At 38.7% G+C, this 23,474-nt stretch overlaps 1 pseudogene; it reads left to right on the top strand.

Moving 5' to 3' along the window:
• The first annotated feature begins 5,631 nt into the window (after positions 1–5,631).
• On the top strand, positions 5,632–6,358 carry LOC120856553 (annotated as a pseudogene).
• The last annotated feature ends 17,116 nt before the right edge of the window (positions 6,359–23,474 follow it).

Genomic DNA, 23,474 nt, shown 5'->3' on the forward strand with positions numbered 1-23,474 from the left:
ATGACTGAAACCCAGCTGCAAACTCAGAACTAAGTGAAAATGGCCTTAGAGCAACAGAAATGTTTGCCACAGGATGCTGAACCTTGCTACTAATCAGAGCCATTCCCAATCAAATGTTTTTTTGACATAGCAGAGTCTCAACCACATCACACAGATGGTCAGATGGAACAGCTGTCAGCAGGGAAAGTAGGCCATGACCGTGAAAGTACAAGGAGCTGCTCTTTGGGACTACCTGTTTCTGCGAACTCAGAGAACATCACCATTCCACAGCACAATAAGGCATGTTCTTTGTAAGAATAAGACTGCATATCAAGAAAATATTGAAGGTTTGCGGAAATAAATTGAAAGCCCTCCAGTAAGATTTCCATTAAAAATGATGAAAAAAATAGTATACGTTTTTCAGGTAGTAATGCTGCTGCTGCTGCCAAGTCGCTTCAGTCGTGTCCGACTCTGTGCGACCCCATAGACGGCAGCCCACCAGGCTCCCCTGTCCCTGGGATTCCCCAGGCAAGAACACTAGAGTGGGTTGCCATTTCCTTCTCCAATGCGTGAAAGTGAAAAGCGAAAGTGAAGTCTCTCAGTCGTGTCCAACTCTGTGCAACCCCATAGATGGCAGCCCACCAGGCTCCTCCGCCATGGGATTTTCCAGGCAAGAGTACTGGAGTGGGGTGCCATTGCCTTCTCCTAAATGCTAGTTATCTAGAAACTTAACTTGTGTGGAAAATTCTGTTTCCCAGGAGCCATTGAGAATGATGATGATTTTGGCACCTCCATGAATTAGAGGTCTTTCTCTGCACCAGCTCACCCCAGGCTTGTTAGTATCTACAGTTTTATTCTCTTGAGTAGAATTCTCCCACCCCTCAATGGCCCCAAGATGTCTGAGGCACTGGCTCTTCTCAGACTTCAGCCCATCCTCCCAGGAAGGAAACCAAATGGGGCAGTGGGGGAACAGGATGAACACGGTCTCATTTCGGCCCACGCTCCTTTCTGATCAGGTGAGGCTTTGCAGAAAACAGAAAGGGATGGAGTCAGTAGCCGCAAATCATGATGGGGCTGGTTCCTGTGTGAGCATCCATGTAAGGAGTTGTCCAGATGGGAAGAAATGACCCAATTCCAGATCTCCTCCTTGTGGCCAAGACCCTGCTCACTCCACCAAGAAAATCAAGACAAAAGAAGGGAAAGCACACACTAGCCACCATGAACACAGACAGCACAGTGGTGAAAACAGCCTGAAAAAACTGAAAACATTAATTGCTCAGTGTCTGACTCTATGCACCCCCATAATCTGTAGCCCACGAAGCTCCTCTGTCCATGGGATTCTCCAGGCAAGAATACTGGGATGGGTTGCTATGCCCTCCTCCAGGGGATCTTCCTGACCCAGGGATTGAACCCAAGTCTCCCACATTGCAAGTGGATTCTTTACCATCTGAGCCACCAGGGAAACTCAAAATACTGGGGTGGGTAGCCATTCCCTTCTCCAGGGAATCTTCCAGACCCAGGGAAGCTTGTACAGAAGCAAACATGTAATGAACCTATTTTATGTCATTACAGAAGCTTTCTAAGATATGGATGAGAAAAGAGAGAGGAAAAGAGCAAACTGTATACATATATATAATAAGTGTGTTCATACATGAAGTACTATATTAGAATCTTTCCTTTATGTGTCAATATGTGCAACAATGGATTGTTTTGAATTGCTGCATCATATCCAATTTTATTGACACACCTTTTAAATCCATCCCATGTTTTTTAATGTCTGAATTCTATTTTGTTGTTATTGTGATTTCTTGCGGGCATCAGGAAGCCCCAATTCAAGGCTATTTGAGCAATAAAGAGGAGATTGACAGGTGGAAATCAAGATATCAACCTTACTTTTGATTAAAATTGCATAAAGAACATGGATCAGGTATGCCACCCTTTGAGATTCCTAAAGCAGTAGCTGGAATTAAACAGAATTTCCCAAAAATGCCCAGACAGGGCTGGGAAACCACAGCCTTCCCAGTGAAGGAAAGCCTTCCCACAAAAGCTCCCCCTGCAGGAAGCTGATGAGAGCATATACTCTCCAAAGGCAGACATTCCAAAGCCTCCTAGAAGTGGGATTCCTAGTCAAAGCCAAAAGCATTTCTGAAACTTTGCACACATACTATCCAACTGCAGAGGAAGGTGGTACAGACATACTCCCAACAGCGATGATGAAAGTGCTTCCTCTTCACACCTTTTGTTATTGTGACAGGTTCAAATGGTATCACGTTGTTTGGTTTGCATTTCTCCTTCTGTAAATTTTTCCATATAAGTATTGGCCATTTTTATTTCTTCTCTTCTGATTGCTTTGAAATGCCCTTTATCCATTTCCCTAGTAAGAGCTTCATATTCTTATTCATTTGTAAGATGCAAACGTATTCAAGCAAGTCGCTCTTCTTAATCTTGGAATTGTGATGCATGGAGGAGTAGTAGTTAGCAGCATAAGCCTGACAAAGCATGATGCTGATGTTGAGAGTGATCATTTCCATATTTATTAAAACTTTTACTTGGGCCAAAATAAGAACCTATTTGAAGAAGAGACGGGTTTTCAGAAAAGATCAAGATTTATTGCCCATAGAAGTGCTCAGATTTAATATCTTCTGATATTTAGTCCATGCACTGACATTTTTATTCCAAATCTTAAGAAACTTGATTATTGATCCAGATATTTCTGATATGAAATATCGTTATGGATGTACCTTATTTCATTACATATTCAACACATGTAAATTTTAAATTTTGGATAAAAATGTAACTACTTGTTCTTTTATTAAAAGATTGCCATCAGAAACTTCAGGTATAAACTAGTGACTCAGGCAAGTTGCAATGTCAAAATGACTGAACTTATACAGTTGTTATGGAACTAACAGTTCCAGGATGTTGATCCATAACTTGCCAAGAATAACTACTTTATATTTTTGGTATTACCACTGACAAACAGAATACTCTTCAAAGAACTTTTATGGTTAATTCAATAGTAGTTTTATAAAAGGTCATAAAGCAGTGGATATTGAACAATACTCATAAACAATGCCTTAACAAAAATGACTTCAGCCATTCTTTCTATTAAGAAAATAACGAAATCATTAAATTTCAGAATTCTAGGATTCCTGCTATTATGCCGTTCCCAAATCTTTCCTATATCATCTTTATGTTTCTCCATAAACAAAAATGATGAGAGCTCTCATCATTCATCACCACTCATTAATTCAATAGACATTTTTAAGAGCCTACTAACATCCCTAAGAACTTAACTACATTTGGAGCTAAGGATAAAGGCAAGTAAAACAGTTCCTACCCTCAAGGAAAACAAGGTCTATAGCAGTGGTCCCCATCCTTTTTGACAACAGGGACCAGTTTCCATGGACAACTTTTCCATGGACTGGGTCATGGGATGATTTCAGGTTAATTCAAGTGCATTACATTTATTGTATACTTTATTTCTATTTTGTGGCAATCTCAGGATATTCTGCCTTGACTTAGGGTCCGGGTTCAGGCTCCTATAAGAATCTAATGCCACTGCTGATGTGACAGGACATGGAGCTCAGGCAATACTGTGAGCAATGAGGAGTGGCTCTTAATATAGATAAAGCTGCACTCACTTGCCCATCACTCGTCTCCGGCTGTGCACTCCAGTTCCTAACAGGCCACAGACCAGTATCCGTCTGTGGGGCCCAGGGGTTGGGAACCCCTAGTCTATAGTTCATGGTCCAGCAGAGGAGATAGTCTATAGCTTACATAATGAGGGAGATAGATAAGTATTAAAGAGAATCCACTGTGATATAATCAAGCACTGAGACAGCCACTGAGTCTGAGGGAATCAGAGGAGGCTTCCAGGAGGAAGTGGTGAATCGCTGAATCCTGGAGAATGAGCAGGTTCTAGCCAGGAAAAGAAAACAAGGGGAATTCAGGGGAGCTTGTGTAAAGGCACAGAGGCAGGATGGGCCACAAGGTGGAGAACCACTCTAAGAAATTCGGTTCAGCTGAAGCACAGAGTAGGGGAGAGGACAGACAATGGTGAGAGACTGCATTACGGAAAGAATATTCCATCTTTACCCTCAATGAATGCTGACAAAAATTGATGACAAAAAGGCTATTCTTACCCTCCTCCTCCATCTCACAAAGAAACAAGCCGAGTGAGATTAAGTGACTTGCCGAGGGTTGTATATTTCACAAATGACTAAGATAAGATTTCAGGTTAGAAATTCTTATTCCAGAGCCACAACTCATCTGCTCAGCATGAACGGATTTTATACTATGCTAGGAATTAAAATTTGACCTGGGAGGTGATGGGAGGCCAAGAATTTTGGAGAATGACATGGTCCACTGTGCCTTTCAAAAGGATGGCCCAAGTTCCTGAGGGGAAGAAACAGGGCTACATATGAGATGGAACGACTACATACAGTTATGTGTGTTGTATCCTCTACAAGCTAGGAAGAGTCATGAAATGGTACCTTTGACATGGTGCAGCACCTGACCTACACGGCCAGATTTAGTGTAGTTGCGAGTAAGGAGACAAATAAGGTACTCCAGACATAAAATGTAGGAAGAGTTAAATTAGAAAAGGGCAGTGGCAGAGACAGGAAGGGTTTGCAACACAGAAAAATGATATCAAATTAACAGGAGTTGGTGGCTTGTTGAATGAAGAAGGTGATGCCGAGAGAACAAACATAAAATGGCTTTATTTTGTGTGAATGTTAAGTTGTAATTGCATTTTAGAATCCCCTTCCCTATTTAATTCTGAGTTAGATGTGGTTCTTTTTTTTAATTACTTTACAATATTGTGGTGGTTTTTGTCATACATTCACATGAATCAGCCATGGGTGTACATGTGTTCCCCACCCTGAACTTCCCTCCCACCTCCTGTGCTAGAAACTTGCACGAACTTGCACAAGATTTGGAAAGTGAAAGGAAGCTGCAGCCCTTATGCTCTGAAGGTCATCACAGTTAGAGGTAAGGCGAGGCAGACCCAGAAAGGTGGCAGATGCGTCTGCCCTCTTCCTCCTTCCCCACACTACAGCCTTCAGGGCCAGCTGTTCATCCTGTCTGCCTCCTCCGCTGACCAAAGGCTGGAATCCACAGAGGCTATATCTAGGAGCAGGTCCCAGCCTTGCACAGACTTCTACACGCGGCCCCTTAGCGGTCCCTCACAGCAGACTCCCCTCAAGCTCTGATTTGACCATGCCACTGCTACAGAAGGACGACTTAGTAACTCCCTGATTCAGCCACTCTCCTTTCTGCACCCCTCCTTCTCCAGCTTCAGTTTCTGGTCCCAGCAGGCTCTGTTGCAGCAATTTGAATAAACTGAGTCTTGTCTCCTGCTCTCCCTGACAGCACTATGGGGCCTTCATCCACTCATGAGAGGAAACGCAGTCCTAATGCAAAGAAACTTGGATCAGAGGAAAAGCATACCAGGGCCATGCCAGTCCTCCAGGAACTGCAGGCCCTGAGGCTGCCTAACCTTCCAAAGTGCCTTTGCAACCAGATGGACAGGAGAAGGACCTTGCCTTCATTCTGGAGACCCATATCTAGAGATTCAAACCCAGATAAATGCCATGCCTAAAGGATATGCTGAAAATCCAAACTCCCAGAAAAGTATGAAATTTCTCTTGGAACTGGGCCTCTAAATAATTTTCAAGTGAGGCTTTTCTAAGAAAAAGGTGCTTAAAGATCCAGTAAGCTTGGTTACTGGTGTTCTTAGAAGGATTTTCCATTCTCTTTCATTCTCAGTCTCTTTATTACAACTTAATCTTTTTAAATCCTATTTTGGATCATTTGAACTTCTCAGAAGTACTTTGGATTATTGGAATTACAGACTTCATTTTGAAATTGCTTTTCATGGCTCAAAAAGTCTTATTATAGTGGTGCCTTCTTTCATCCTGCTTTTTAAAGTCAAGGGTTCCTGGGGTATGCTCTTAGAAGAATTAAGTCAATTTTACTGAATTTTATTCCCTATCAGTTTTGGTTTCATTACCTTATTTGCCTCATGGAGTTTAATAGTATAATTAAATAGGTTCTTTGGATATTACTTGCTTTATTCTACCTCATTTTAAAGCTTTTGGATTTTTTGGAAATCTAAGAACTTTCAGATAGGTTTGTGGATATTTTTTACACAACCCAGTTACAGAGTGACTTATTCAGATGTGGGTGATATTTGTTCAATATGTGAAGCTGAATTTCAGAAAAGTATTCTTCCCTTCTGTCAGCATATATTTTTTGAAGAGTGCATTACCTTATGGTTTTACAAAAAAAAGTATGTCCACTGAGCAAGACTGTGATTTTAGACCATAATCCCAAATGGAAAGATGGGGCTGTCTCATCACACCTTCAAATATAATTAAGTATTATAAACTATTAAAACCACAAAATACTAATTTCATTTGGTTACAGTCACTATTGCTAAAGGCATTAGGATGGATTTCAGTACTAAAAACTAACAAAAATATTTCCAAACATTTTTAGAACACTATAATAAGATTTAAGCATGTTTTAATTTTTTTTAATTTAAATTAGTGAAAGAACACTGTTTTTGAAAATATAATAGTCAACCTAATTTGTATGTCAACAATACTTCTTCAGTCCTAATTACTTGACCTATGATTGCCATGTAAAATTGTAAATATGTTTTGTTGTTAATTTTACCAAAATCAGCAACTGGATAGCTAACTAGAACTAATTGTTTTCAAGAAATTTGGGTCTTCTTTTCTGTCACTGTTTCAGAATAATGAATATTTTTTATAATATTTTAAGATCGATTTCTATCCAAAATCTGAAATTTTTTTAAATTTTCATAAGATATATTTTAAATGAAAATTTCATATGCTATATTTTACCTAAAACCATTAGATTTTCTAAGTGCATATTAATTTACTGAGGATGATGTATTTTAATATTGTATTACTCTTTGTTATATGATTGGAAATCAGTAAGAATTAACCATTAAATTACCTCAAAACCTTAGTGTTAGTGCAAAGGTTACATTATGGTATGGCTTCCACCCAAACCTATTGTCCTCAAGGTAACCACCATCAAGCTGAACAGAAGGGCATAGGGGCAAGGAAGCAAATAAATAAACTTGAGAACAACATCTAGACAAAACTTTGAAATAAATATTGGCATGTGGAACTGACTAGAAACTAACAGATCAAATACATTTTAAACGTCTGGGTAAACTGTACTGCCAAATAAACATTATTTTAACCTGAAAAAACCTTTGGCTGTTGCCCCCCAAAATTGAGAACATGAAATGTGATCACTAAGCTGACAACAGCTTTTGCAGTCTGCTAAAGCTACAACTCATACCAAAATGGATCCTGCTGAATTCAATAAGAAAATTAAGAATCAATAACCCTGAGAAGAAAAACTCTTCTTTTTAAAGAAGTTTTTTTAAAAAGATTTTTTTTAATTTTTAAACCTGCTTCTTTATGAAACTGTGTATATGCACGCATATACACACATGTGTGGTATGTTTCCAGATAATGAATGATATTCATGCAACGAAACATAACTTGAAATGGTCTTCATTTAATGCCACATTTTTCAAGCTCCCTCTATGTGGCAAGTATTCTGCAAGGTGTCTATGACTGGAAGATAAATAAATGATTTACCAGGACATAGAATCACTCACAGACTAATACAATTGGTAGGCACGTAGACAGCTTAACCAGGATACATGAGGGCACATGCTATTATAAAAATAGAACCCACCAGAACTACAAAGGTGGGGAAAGAATCAGGAGCAACTGAATTTCCCTAACCCAATAAGGAAGATCATTCTTGATCAGACCCAATCTGCCTTTGAAGGCTGAAATCTCACTACTTTTCTTCACACAATTACTTGCTCTCATACCCAAGCTCCACTTTTCCACTTCCATGCCTTGCCCTCTGCCTATGACCTATTGCTGGGCACCATTTAAAGTGCTACTAAAATTTCACCCATGAAATCATCTCTGGTGCCAATGGGGTGGACTGTTCCCTCTCTGAGCTCCCATCAGCTCTCACTGCCTCTCAGGAAGTTACCATTCTCTGCCATGTATCATAGCTATTTTCTGACTTGCTGGTCTTTTCTGTGGAGACTAAACTGTAAACCCCCTGAGAACCAGGAACATTTCTAGGCATTTTTTATATTCCCAGTACCAGGTATGGCACTTTGTAGTACATAGTGGATGTTCAATAGGTATTTTTGGAATTTAGAATTTTAAACCCACAACTCATTCCCTGAGGATGCTGACTCAGCACATATCAGTAGTCACTGTACGCTTTGGTCCAAAACCTAAAAATTGGTTGATCATGTTTTCTCATGGGAGGAGGGCAACTTTGTAAGAGGATTCAGTGATAATGAACAAGAAAGTAAAAATAATGCTTACTTGTTTCACAAAAATTAAGAAAGTTCAATAGACAGTAGTTTACTGGTTAGAAAAGATTGAAATCTCCAAGTTTTCTGTACTGTAAAGGCATCTTTTCTGGAAGAATCTCTATTAACTTTCAAAATATCATGTTCAGCATTTGCTCTTGAACAATCAGAAAGAAGAAAATGGGCGACTGCCTCCCTTTTGAATATCAATACCATTAGCAAATGCTATTGGAGTGAGGATAGGTAGGTGAGGAGAAAATATTGACTATAAGTTTCCCACAGTGATGTCATAAGAGAGGTAGAAGCTAAAGGTTTTAATATGCACAAGTTTTTTTAACTGAGGTGAACTTTAAGTTTTTGTTAACAAGAGCAGACAAGAAAGAAAATATAAATAAATCAATCCATGGATAACATCTCCATAAAGTATATGGATAGTAAAGAGATTTTTGTGGAAGTAGTCCCAGTCTGTTGGGTTCTGGAGCCCGTTGACCACTGTAATTATTGTAAGGAGACATTAAACAGGCACAGCAAATCTTGCCTGTGGACATACCTACACATACGTGCTGCCATTTGACACAAACATGCAGATATTTCACTGATGAGTAACAGAATGTAAGTCAGGTTGGAGGAGCCAGGTAGGCTGATCTAGCTTCTCACATGGGAAGAGCGGTCAGAGGCAGAGATGGGACTCTACTCATCACCATCATGGGTGCAACTGATCAGTGCGAGTGATCATGGCAGGAGCATGGGCTTTGAAACCCTTGAGCAGAAAAGAGAGGTGGTAGAGTCAGCACAATAGCATAGGCTTCATAGTGAACAAAGGATTGCTCAGATCTTTGGAAAGCTACCACATTCATAAAATCCTGTGTATGGTTACTTTTTTGTGGGAGATGGTTAAGGGACTGAGCTTCTGGATTTGGCCCTGGGCTCATTTGAAATAGCAAAAAAATAAAAAATAAAAAATAGTGGGAGTAAAAGGAAGCATGAGGCATTAAAGAGGGCAAACTCAAGGAATCATGGGTAGCACTTTGCCTGTTACAGATCCTGGAAATAGAGCTCAAGCCTAATTTAATCTGATCTTCAGGGGACCTCGAGCAGTATCTGAGTTTCTTATATAAATTCACTTAAAAGTGGTCCTGAATTCTTAGAAACACTTTGTTATTGTGTGTTTCCTCAATTCCAATTGATGGAATAATGCATAAAAAGTTTTATATTAAAGGAAAATCAATTTTCATACTATATGAGTTCAGAATTAGTACTTTCAGTGCATTGACCAGTTATGACTGGTATCAAGACAAACATGAATTTGTTAGCTTCATCAGAGAAGGAAGGCTGAACTGGATCCACTGCAGACTATGAATGCCATGGAGGCCACAGTCTTTGCTACAAAACTAGAAAAGAAACTAGAAAACTACAAAACATCTACAAAACTAAACACAGCCTGCCCCATGTTCTATGAACAAATAGGACTGTTGGTCACAAGGAAGGCCCAGAATGGATGTAAATGGTCCAGTTCAGATCAGTTCATTCGCTCAGTCATGTCCAACTCTTTGGGACCCCATGGACTGCAGTATGCCAGGCTTCCCTGTCCATCGCCAACTCCCAGAGCTTATTCAAACTCATGTCCATCAAGTCAGTGATGCCATCCAACCATCTCATCCTCTGTCATCCCCTTCTCCTCCCACCTTCAATCTTTCCCAGCATCAGGGTCTTTTTCAATGAGTCAGTTCTTTGCATCAGGTTGCCAAAGTATTGGAGTTTCAGCTTTAGCCTCAGTCCTGCCAATGAATAGTCAGGACTGATTTTCTTTAAGATTGACTGGTTTGATCTCCTTGCAGTCCAAGGGACTCTCAAGAGTTTTCTCCAAAACACAATTCAAAAGCATCAATTCTTCAGTGCTCAGCTTTCTTTATAGTCCAACTCTCACATCCATACATGACTCCTGGAAAAACCATAGCTTTGACTAGACGGACCTTTGTTAGCAAATTAAATGGTCCAAGCTTTCATCAAAGCTTCTGCTTTCCTTTGCTGTTACTATTTCATTTAATCCTCATAACAACTTTACATGGAAGTTAATATCTTGATATTAAATATGGAGAAACTGAGGAACAGAACTGACCAAGTTCACACAGTTAGTAACTAGCAGGACCAGAGTCCAAAACTATTTATATGACTGTGAAGCCTATGAGCATGATTAATAAGTCAATTAATCAACTACTTTTTGAGCATCTACACTGTATAAAGTACTAAAATAAGCATACTGTTAGCAAATGCTACATACATTATTGTGTTACTGAGCATTCTCCAAAGAAACAGAACCAGTAGTATATATGTATGTGTGTAAGTGTGTATATTTATTATGAAAGTTGGCTCACATGGAAACAGAGGCTGGTAAGTCCACATCTGCAGTGTGGACTGGCAGTGTGGACTGGCAGGCTTGAGACCCAGGAGAAATGACGGTACATCTCTAGTCCCAAGGCCAGTAGGCACAGGCCCAGGAAAGCTGATGGTAGCTATGAAGTCCAAAGACAATCTGCTAATGATTTTCTCTTATTTGGGTGAGGGTTGGCCTTTTTGTTCTGTTTAGGCTTTTAACTGATTGGATGATGCCCACTCACATTATAAAGGTCAGTTTGCTTCACCCTACCCATTAAAATGTTAATCTCATCTGAAAACACCCTCACAGAAATGCCCAAAATATGCTTGACCAGATATTTGCACACGCTATGGCCCAGTCTCCCAGTACAGGAGACCCAGGTTCAATCCCTGGGTCAGGAAGATCCCCTGGAGAAGGAAATGGCAACCCACTCCAGGATTCTTGCCTGGAGAATCCCATGAACAGAGAAGCCTGGTGGGCTACAGGTCTCCTGCATTGCAGGCAGACACTTTACCATCTGAGCCACCAGGGAGGAGGCAGAAAAGAAAACTTAAATCAGGTGGCAAGAAATATTACTAATAACAGAATTAAAAGCAGCAGTTAATAGAACATCTGGTGAAAAAGAAAGCAAACTGTAGAACTATGAGACAAAATCTAGAACAATGAGTCCCTACTCTCCTGCTCAGAGCAAAGGATTAGTGCAAGAGTTAGGACTAGGTCTCAGTTTTTAGGCTCCCTGAGGGCAGCAATCACATCTTTGTGTACCCTATGTGTGGTAAAACACAGGCCTTACAATAACAATTCAATAATTGTTCAATAATTTTTTAAGTTAATAAATGGATATTTGAAGAAAAATAAACTAGCAGAGGGAACAGAAAAAATAAGAAAGGCACGTAGGGACTTCCCTGGCAGTCCAGTGGTTAAGACTCCACACTCCCAATGCAGGTGGCACAGGTTTGATCCCTGGTCAGGAAACGAATATCCTGTATGCCATGTGGGCAAAAACAAATAAATAAAAGGGATATGACGTGGTTTGGTTACAGCCCCACTAAGTACACAGGCTGAGACTCCAAGACCTCTTTGGATCATCAGAATTGTAGGATTCACATGAGAGCGAGTTCCCAAGGCCTGCTGGGCTTGCTCAGTTCAAGAAAACTCTTTCTTGCCTAGAGCAAGGCATGCATGCTCAGTTGTTTCAGTTGTGTCCGACTGTGACCCTATGGACTGTAGCCTGCCATGCTCCTCAGGCCATGGGATTCTCCAGGCAGCAGTACTGGAGCAATAGGACATATCAAAAATGAGCTATGTAAGAACTTTACTGCTTTATTTTATTCATTCACCCACCTGGTTTTTTCTTTTTTTCTAAAAAGCTAGTTATTTTTCTAGGTTAATTAAGAAGAGTGTTCATTTGCAATTCTTTTCTGATATTTCTTTCTACCACCTTCAAATATTTGCACTTTGCTTTTCATCTTGAAAAATCCTTTTTGAAGCACTCGTATCTAATCCCTGTGCCCTGTTAGAAATGCAAAGTCAGTTTCACTTTATGTGTAGCATTTTGGAAATTCTGATGCAATCACAAGTTGGGCACTCCTTCAAAGCCCCAAGAATTCTCCTGAAGATATATAGATATAAAGAGAGATGCAGGCTTGATCCCTGGGTCAGGAAGATCCCCTGGAGAAGGAAATAACAATCCACTCCAATATTCTTACCTGGGAAATCCCATGGACAGAGGAATCTGGTCGGCTACAGTCCACGGGGCTGCAAAAAGTTGGACATGACTAAACAACTGAGATTTATTCATAGCATATATATGAATACATATACAGCAAACCAAAAAGCTTTTCACTTCATAGAGTACATTTTTTGGGGAAGAAACCCAAAGTTTTATCATCAATGTATGTAAAGCACCAATTAAATAAAGCTATCATTTCACAGCTTTCAGAGCAAGAGCAGAATTCCTGGTCTAGGGTCCAGACTATTACATCTGAGAAAACTGCCTTAAGATTCTTCAAACTCCAACATCTCATCTACAAGAATTTGTTGTTGTTGTTCAGTCACTTGGTTGTGTCCCACACTTTGTGACCCCATGGACTGCAGCTCTCCAGGCTTCCCTGTCCTTCACCAACTCCCGGAGCTTACTCAAACTCATGTCCATTGAGTTGATGATGCCACCCAACCATCTCATCCTCTGTCATCCCCTTTTCCTCCTGCCTTCAATCTTTCCCAGCATCAGGGTCTTTTCCAATGAGTCAGCTGTTCCCATCAGGTAGCCAAAGTATTTGAGCTTCAAGCTCAGCATCAACTCTTCCAACAAATATCAGGATTGATTACCTTTAGGATTGACTTGTTGGATCTCTTTACAGTTCAAGGGACTCTCAAGAGTCTTCTCCAACACCACAGTTCAAAAGCATCAACTCGAGGGGGGTTCATGTTTGGGAACGCATGTACACCCATGGTGGATTCATGTCAATGTATGGCAAAACCAATACAGAATTGTAAAGTAAAATTAAAAATAAATTTAAAAAAAAAAAGCATCAACTCTTGGGTGCTCAGGCTTCCTTATGGTCCAACTCTCACATCCATACATGACTACTGGAAAAACAATAGCTTTTACTAGATGGACCTTTGTTGGCAAAGTAATGTCTCTGCTTTTGAATATGCTGTCTAGGTTGGTCATAGCTTTTCTTCCAAGGAGTAAGCGTCTTTTAATTTCAAGGCTGCAGTCACCATCTGCAGTGACTTTGGAGCCCAGGAAAAAGTCTGTCACTATGGATATTACTTCTCTGTCAAATGTGAACATCATGTCACAACACGTGTCGCTGGTGGTTGTGGTGCTCACAGTGGGGTCTCTGTCCCACTGACATAGAGCCACTGTGTGATCCTTCAAGCTCAACTAAGGCCAACAGAGGCAGGTGTTTTATTACAACATTTCTCTATTTCTTTGTTTCAGCTTCATTTCAAAAGATGATTTCCTTTTACCCTGGAGTCCAAAACTTTGTTTAAATAAGGAGGTCATAGATGATTCATGCTTTACTACTTCACAATACTTATTTCCACTAGTCAGTTACTTGATTATATCTAAGCCCTTTCATTTAACACTAGACAGAAATGCCCTTGATGAGATTTTCTGGAGAGTAATGTGCTCTTTGCCCGGGAAAGCTGGCTATTAAAAGTCATATCCTCTTTAGCTTGGAAATTTTACCACTTATGTCTATGAGATAAAGCAAAGCATGAAACAAAATATAAGTGCCATCCTGGTAACCTTGATTTTCTGGGACAGTTCAAATTTCATGCATTAAAATATAGTATTAATGTCAACTAATAGAGGTTTGGTTAAATAAATTACAATATATTAAACAATGGGCAACTTTGCAGTCATTTAAAAGATGGGTAGAAGAATATGAAATGGAAAATATAGTACATGTTTAGGTTAGGAACCAGATTATAAAATACTATTAGAGAATAATTTAATTTTGTAGAGAAAGGATTGAAAAATGTGTATCAATGTAATAATTTTAATTATGTATTTGTGGTAAAATTATGCATGATTTTTATTTTTTCCTTGAACTTTTCCATATTCCTAACTTTTCTTTGGTGCTTAAATAGATTTAAAATATTCAAATACAGTCAGTATCATCCATTCAGCAAAAGATACCTAAAAAGCAAAAGTTGCTGTTTCCTATTAAATCAAGTACAAGCCTCTTTTCCATGATCTTTGAACTCATTCTTGCCCCTTCTTTCTAGTCAAATGTAAGACAATTTACTCCAAAACTTAGCAGGTGGAAACAGTGCACATTTTCAGCTCACAGTCTCCATAGGTCATGAGTCTGGGCACAGCTTATCTGGACTCTCTGCTTCACAGCCTCTCAGTCAAGCAGTTGGCCCAGGATCCACAGGTTCAGATCGGGAAGGACTGACTTCCCAAGCTCGCTCCATGGTTGCTGGAGCATTCAGTTTCTCACGTGCTGGTGGACTAAAGTCCTCAGTTCCTTGCTGCCTGTGAGCCAGAAGTTTCTCTCATCTCCTGGCCACATGTGCCTCTCCCACGCAGCAGCTGTTCACCAAAGCATGAGAGAAGGCAACAGAGAGGATCTGTAAGCAACAAGGAAGTCACAGTATTTTTTAACTCAATCTCAGAAGTCCCATCTAGAACTAACTCATGAAGCCCAGCCGACCCTCAAGCAGAAAATTGCACCAGGACATGAGTACCAATAGGTGGGATCCCTGGGAGCCATCTTAGGAATATGCCTACCACATCATCCTATCCAACTGGTCTTTTTGCAATTTCTCTGCTTTACCTTAGAAGTCTTTTATTTCCCTCAACTCCCTTCCTTCACAGTCTGTAAGTATACAAAAATAAATAGCAAAAGTCAAGTTTTTTTATTTTACACTTAAATTTTTAGATAAAATAAAATCATATTTTTGTGATGATAAATTGATGGATTTTTTTTGGAATGTGTATGTCTTTAGCGGATTTTGGGTTCCCCTAATGTGAAATAGAAAAACTCTATCATCACATTATTTATAATACCTGCAACCTATTTTTAAAATCTAAATTTTCACTGTATATAAACTATGATGTGAAGAGTGAAAATGTTAGTCATTCAGTTATGTCCAACTCTTTGCAACCCCATAAACTGTAGCCCACCAGGCTCCTCTGTCCATGGAATTCTCCAGGCAAGAATACTGGAGTGGGTAGCCATTCCCTGCTCCAGGGGATTTTCTGGATTCAGGGACTGAACCAGAGAATCCTACACTGCAGGCAGATTCTTTATTGTCTGGGAAGCCCATGTAAATTATGATATAGTCATCATTAATTAATAATAATATTAAAGTATTAAAATCATCTAGTAGAAGAACATTTAGAACATTGGAAATACTTGTTAATTTTTTTTAAATCAAGATCTAAAGCAATATAGAAAGTGCTATACAAATAGTATAATCACTATTTGTTAAAATATATAAGAAACACACAGGAATAATACTGGAAGTATGTGCATCAGAATATTAAGAATTTATCTTTGTGTATTAAAATCTCAAGTGTTTTTTCACCTTTACAACTTTCAGAACTGATTGTTTTATTAATACATTATTATTATATTTATTAAATGTTTGTTATTCTCAGCAATGGAATATCTAAGATTAATGTCTATTACTAATATTTAATGTATACATGTGATCAACGTTATCCCAAAATTCCTAATGGAACCTTTAAATAATCCTTATAGTACTAAACAACTCTGAAATTCAAGTAATGTAAATGGATTTTAAAAGGTTTTAAAAATTCATAAAGTTACAGCGATCTTACTTAGTAAACAGAATATTATGTTAAGACAAAGAACAAGAGGGAAAATCAATACTCTAGGATTCTTCCAGATAAAATCTCTTTGGAGAAGAGCATGGAGAATAACAGGTTTTGAAGAAATTAATTTTTTTCATGTAATTTTTGAGCAGCTATTATTGTGCAGGGAGATACTTTTACAGCTTTAAATTCAATTTGCTAGTTTGTAAACATAAGATCCAAGTTAATATATAAAATTTTTTGTTCACTGTATTAAATTATTTTAATGTGTCTAACAGTATTTTCTAATTAGTTCACTGAATGTATATGTAAACAAATTTTTAATAAATTTATTTATATTTAATTGAAGGATAATTGCTTTATCATATTGTGTTAAATTTTTGATAAAAGTTATTTGTTTTTATGTTTTTGGTAAACCAGCCTTCTCCTATTTTTGTTACACTATGGGAAGCAGGAAAAAAATTAAAAGAGAAAGCCCCTCAACCATTAAACATCCCCTAGAGAACACCGCTATATTCCAAATTAGGATCATCCACAGCTTCTGGCAGATAAAATTCATCTGACTAAAAACATTTTTGTTTTAATTTTTAAAGGACAAAATAGAAAATGAAGAAAAATTAAACCCAGGTTTCTCTTTTAATGTTTCTTCGTTCTCTATTTTATCTTTTAAAAATTAAAAAAAAATTTAAGCAGATGAATTTTATCTACCAGAAACTGTGGATGATCCAATTGACAAAGAGCCTCTTGATGAAAGTGAAAGAGAAGAGGGAAAATGCTGGCTTTAAACTCAACTTTCAGAAAACTAAGATCATGGCATCCAATCCCATTACTTCATGGCAAATAGATGGAGAAACAATGGAAACAGTGTCAGACTTTATTTTCTTGGGTTCCAAAATTACTGTGGATGGTGACTGCAGTCATGAAATTAAAAGACACTTGTTTCTTTGAAGAAAAGCTATGACCAACCTAGACAGCATATTCAAAAGCAGAAACATTACTTTGCCAACAAAGTTCTGTATAGTCAAAGCTATGATTTTTCCGGCAGTCATGTATGGATGTGAGAGTTGGACTACAAAGAAAGCTAAGCACTGAAGAATTGATGCTTTTGAACTGTGGTATTGGAGAAGACTCTGGAGAGTCCCTTGGACTGCAAGGAGCTCAAACCAGTCCATCCTAAAGGAAATCAGTCCTGAATATTCACTGGAAGGACTGATAAAACTCCAATACTTTGGCCACCTGATGTGAAGATCTGACCCACTGGAAAAGACCCTGATGCTGGGAAAGATTGAAGGCAGGAGGAGAAGTGGATGACAGAGGATGAGATGGTTGGATGGCATCACCAACTCGATGGACGTGAGTTTGAGTAAGATCCAGGAATTGGCGATGGACAGGGAAGTCTGGCGTGCTGCAGTCCATGGGGTCTCAAAGAGTCAGATGTGACTGAGCGACTGAACTGAACTGATATATAGTGGTAACCAACACAATATTGCAAAGCAATTATCCTCCAATTAAAAAATAAATTAATTTAAATAAAAATTTTAAAATAGAAACCTCCCAAGCTTTCCAAAGGCAAATTTAGTCATGTGAAAGTGTCTAACAAATCTTCTTTCACAAATATACAAGCAAATCCTGCAGCTCAATTCCAGAAAAATAAACGACCCAATCAAAAAATGGGCCAAAGAACTAAATAGACATTTCTCCAAAGAAGACATACAGATGGCTAACAAACACATGAAAAGATGCTCAACATCACTAATTATCAGAGAAATGCAAATCAAAACCACAATGAGGCACCATTTCACGCCAGTCAGAATGGCTGCAATCCAAAAGGCTACAAGCAATAAATGCTGGAGAGGTGTGGAGAAAAGGGAACCCTCTTACACTCTTGGTGGGAATGCAAACTAGTACAGCCACTACAGAGAACGGTGTGGAGATTCCTTAAAAAACTGGAAATAGAACTGCCATATGACCCAGCAATCCCACTGCTGGGCATACACACAGAGGAAACCAGAATTGAAAGAGACACGTATACCTCAGTGTTCATCGCAGCACTGTTTATAATAGCCAGGACATGGAAGCAACCTAGATGTCCATCAGCAGATGAATGGATAAGAAAGCTGTGGTACATATACACAATGGAGGATTACTCAGCCATTAAAAAGAATACATTTGAATCAGTTCCAATGAGATGGATGAAACTGGAGCAGATTATACAGAGTGAAGTAAGCCAGAAAGAAAAACACCAATACAGTATACTAATGCATATATATAGAATTTAGAAAGATGGTAACGATAACCCTGTGTGTGAGACAGCAAAAGAGACACAGATGTATAGAACAGTCTTTTGGACTCTGTGGGAGAAGAAGAGGGTGGGATGATTTGGGAGAATGGCATTGAAACATGTATAATATCATATATGAAACGAATCACCAGTCCAGGTTCGATGCATGATACTGGATGCTTGGAGCTGGTGCACTGGGAGGATCCAGAAGGATGGTATGGGGAGGGAGGATGGAAGGGGGTTCAGGATGGGAAACACATGTATACCTGTGGAGGATTCATGTTGATGTATGGCAAAACCAATACAATATTGTAAAGTAATTAACCTCCAATTAAAATAAACAAATTTATATTTTTAAAAATATATTATCAATTTTATCATATCCTTCATGATTATATTTTGATGTAGTCAGTCTTCTTTTACAGTAATGTTCCTTTTCCAAGTACAGAAATAATATATAATTCTCTCATTGTAGAGAATTTGGAAAACAGACAAAAGCGCAAGGGAGAAAACAAAAGTCATCCACAATTGTAACACCCAGATTTTACTACTGTTAATATATATATTAATTACTTTCCTTTATATACTTTGCTAACAAAATGGATCCTAAATGTAATATGTCTTTTCATTTCACTTAACATTATACATTTTCTCATGATAGTAAATGTTTTTAATAAAGCATTTCAATGACATTCCATCATGATGATCATCTTTGTATCCAAAACTCTGTTCAAGCGTTCAAAACCTTTATCAAGTTTTATATCAGTATTATGAAAATCCCATGGATGGAGGAGCCTGGTAGGCTGCAGTCCATGGGGTCGCTAAGAGTCAGACAAAACTGAGCAACTTCACTTTCACTTTTCACTTTCATGCATTGGAGAAGGAAATGGCAACCTACTCCAGTGTTCTTGCCTGGAGAATCCCAGGAACGGGGGAGCCTGGTGGGCTGCCGTCTATGGGGTCTCAGAGAGTCAGACACGACTGATGTGACTTAGCAGCAGCATGCTACTATTTTAAATTAATTGATAAAATTTTAGCATTATGTTTTTATGCTCTGCAACAGGTTCTATAAAATGGGATTTATCTTTTCCCAAAACTTGAAAAAAACTCACTTTTTCTAACTATTTGCATTAAGAGTCATTTGGGAGGTGATGAACTATTTAGATTTTCTACTTACATTAAATCAATTTAGGTAATTTCTTCCAGAAAATTAAATATTTTGTTGATGGTGGAAAGTCCTTCTCAACCATGGGAGATTGTTGCTGAATATTATAGTTTTCCATATTCTTCAAGATTATTTAAGTGGGAAGATATGAGAAGACAAATCAGGTACTTATAGCTCACTGCAATCATATACAAGAACCTTTCCACCAGCGTATAAAACTCAGTGTCTAAAATACCATATGATACCATTTACATATGGAATCTAAAATAGGACATAAATGAACTTTTCTATGAAACAGATGCAGACTCACAGACATAGAATAGACTTTGCCAAGGAGGAGGGGGCAAAAGGGGAGGGATAGGTTAGGAGTTTGTGATTACTAGAAGCTTTCTATGTATAAACTATCCATTAAAGTATAGAATGGATAAACAGCAAGGTCCTGTTTTATAACACAGAGAACTATATTCAGTATCCTGTAATAAATCATAATGGAGAAGAAGATGAAAATATAAATGCTGTTGTTCAGTTGCTAAGTCAAGTCCAACTCTTTGCAACCCTATGGACTGCAGCACACCAAGCGATGCTGTCCTTCACCATCTCCCATCCTGGAGTTTGCTCAGACTCATAACCATTGAGTCTGTGATGCCATCCAGCCATCTTATCCTGTCATATATGTACAACTGAATCACTCTGCTGACTAACAAATCAATACAACATTGTAAATCAACTATACTTCAGTAAAATATTTTTTTTAAAAACTCAACATCTGCCTGAAAGTGTATCAACAACAATAATACATTTGTTAAATATTTACTCTGCTCCAGATAAAATGTTAAGTGCTTTAGGCTTCCCTGGTAGCTCAGAGGTTAAAGTGTCTGCCTGCAATGCAGGAGACCCAGGTTCGACCCCTGGGTCAGGAAGATCCTCTGGAGAAGGAAATGGCAGCCCACTTCAGTATTCTTGCCTGGAGAATCCCATGGATGGAGGAGCCTGGTAGGCTACAGTCCACGGGGTTGCGAAGAGTCGGACACGACTGAGCGACTTCACTTTCACTTTAGGTATATACTTAAATCTAATCCTTAGTACAACCCACAGCAAGTAGGTATTATTATTCCCATTTAAGTGATGAGGAAATGGAATGTTGGAGAAGTAATCTATCCAGGTTGTGGCCCTGGTCTAGCACTCAAGTCTGAATGACTCCAAGTCATTTCCTTAACCATTTTGGAATACATCTCTCATTATGAGCCACTTTGCCCTACTGTTCCTTTCGATATGTTTACATATATTAATTATTCCTCTCAATTATTACAGATGAAAGAATCTAACTGAAAAAGAAGGAAAAAGAATCTGACACTATTAGATGTAAAAGGCTTTACCACCATGTAAGAGGGATAGGCGTAGAAAATTCCAGACTTTCCCCAAAATAGAAAATGTTATACATTTCTACAGCATTGTCTTGCCACAGTGGAATTCTAAGTGCAAAGCTTGTTCTATGGTACATTAAATGATATAGCAATGATATTATCACTCAACAAGATATCTTAGAGCCAAGAGATTTGCAGAAGCATGAATTTCTCAGTGTGGGGGTCATTTAAAACATTAATTATCTACAATTTTTAAAGCAAAAGTCAAAATACCTATGATGAGAATGGCCAAACTAGCATCACAACAATCAAACAGTCAGGGATGGAATTATAGTAGCCAAAAGTCAATGACTAAAATAATTAGAGAATCAGCATTCAGTTAGATCAATTCTTAACACAAATAAAGGAAAGAATCACCACCATTTATCATCACTTGCATTAACAAAATCCAATTTGGAAAGTAAAAATGTAATTCATTGAGAAGATGCTTTGACATGAACAACAGGGAGGCAAGAAAGCCTTTTGCTCATTTAGGTCAATTAGGAGCATCAGTTCAGTTCAGTTCAGTTCAGTAGCTCAGTCGTGTCCGACTCTTTGTGACCCCATGAATCATGATTTGTCGGTACCCATTGCAATGAAATCCCCTGTAACAATGAAGTAAGCCTAATAAAAGTCCACTTTTGTATAGGAACAAAGGATCTTTCTAAGGAAAAGTAAGAAAACTGAAACATTTGATCACCCAACAAGTAAAATACAAATGAAACAAAAACGCAGTGGATGGTTGCCCACTCCCTGAGTCCCAGACTGAAAACAGCCCTGATATCCCATATCACCAACGAGAAATACCGAAAACGGAGTATACCAACAAGTTGCCTCCCACCACACACCTCAACAATTAATCTATGAAGCTCACTTTTGCTTCATATCTTCAAAAAGAAAATCCTATAATGTAGACAATGTTTTCTTAAGACAACAGGGTCTGCTTGGGTTGGTACTATTTTAATCTATGTCCAATATTTCACCAATTTTCACATAAATATCTGCAAAGATGCTCAGTTCAGTTCAGTCACTCAGTCATGTCTGACTCTTTGCGACCCCATGAATTGCAGCATGCCAGGCCTCCCTGTCCATCACCAACTCCCGGAGTTCACTCAGACTCACGTCCATCGAGTCTGTGATGCTATCCAGCCATCTCATCCTCTGTCGTCCCCTCTCCTCCTGCCCCCAATCCCTCCCAGCATCAGAGTCTTTTCCAATGAGTCAACTCTTCACATGAGGTGGACAAAGTACTGAAGTTTCAGCTTCAGCATCATTCCCTCCAAAGAAATCTGATCTTCAGAATGGACTGGTTGGATCTCCTTGCAGTCCAAGGGACTCTCAAGAATCTTCTCCAACACCACAGTTCAAAAGCATCAATTCTTCGGCTCTCAGCTTTCTTCACAGTCCAACTCTCACATCCATACATGACTACTGGAAAAACCATAGCCTTGACTAGACGGACCTTTGTTGGCAAAGTAATGTCTCTGCTTTTCAATATGCTATCTAGGTTGGTCATAACTTTTCTTCCAAGGAGTAAGCGTCTTTTAATTTCATGGCTGCAGTCTAGAGATTATGAAATCCTTATTATCAAAACAACATGAAGAATTTGGATATTCAAAATTAGATCAATGCTTACAGCAGGGCTTTTCAGTAGGTCTGAAGGGAAATTTTCTAGAAGCCACTGATTCCTGCCAACTTCCATTTGCTTTAATATCTCCAATATTCTCTGTGAGCCTCTGTTGTACCATGACCAGTCATAAAACCCAGAGAAAACATTTTGAATTGATGGTGTTAATTTGTGATTCAACTGCTTCTTTTATGGGCAACTCTACCTCATACAGCAGCAGGAAATCATTCATACATACCCTGGACCTGTATGATCTGTAAGAAAGCCATTCTATATTATTATAATGAAAGGAAATTATTATAATTCCAACTCTAAACACTCTTGTTTCTAACAAATGCTCTTTAACAACAGATGTTCAAGCTGGTTTTAGAAAAGGCAGAGGAACCAGAGATCAAATTGCCAACATCCGCTGGATCATGGAAAAAGTAAGAGAGTTCCAGAAAAACATCTATTTCTGCTTTATTGAGTATGCCAAAGCCTTTGACTGTGTGGATCACAATAAACTACGGAAAATTCTGAAAGAAATGGGAATACCAGACCACCTGACCTGCCTCTTGAGACATCTGTATGCAGGTCAGGAAGCAACAGTTAGAACTGGACATGGAACAACAAACTGGTTCCAAATAGGAAAAGAAGTTCATCAAGGCTGTATATTGTCATCCTGCTTATTTAACTTATATGCAGAGTACACCATGAGAAACGCTGGGCTGGAAGAAGCACAAGCTGGAATCAAGATTGCTGGGAGAAATATCAATCACCTCAGATATGCAGATGATACCACCCTTATGGCAGAAAGTGAAGAGGAACTAAAAACCCTCTGATGAAGGTGAAAGAGGAGAGTGAAAAAGTTGGCTTAAAACTCAACATTCAGAAAACGAAGATCATGGCATCTGGTCCCATCACTTCATGGGAAATAGATGGGGAAACAGTGGAAACAGTGTCAGA

Source organism: Oryx dammah, unplaced genomic scaffold (assembly GCF_014754425.2).
Source record: "Oryx dammah isolate SB20612 unplaced genomic scaffold, SCBI_Odam_1.1 HiC_scaffold_28, whole genome shotgun sequence".
NCBI lineage: Eukaryota > Metazoa > Chordata > Mammalia > Artiodactyla > Bovidae > Oryx > Oryx dammah.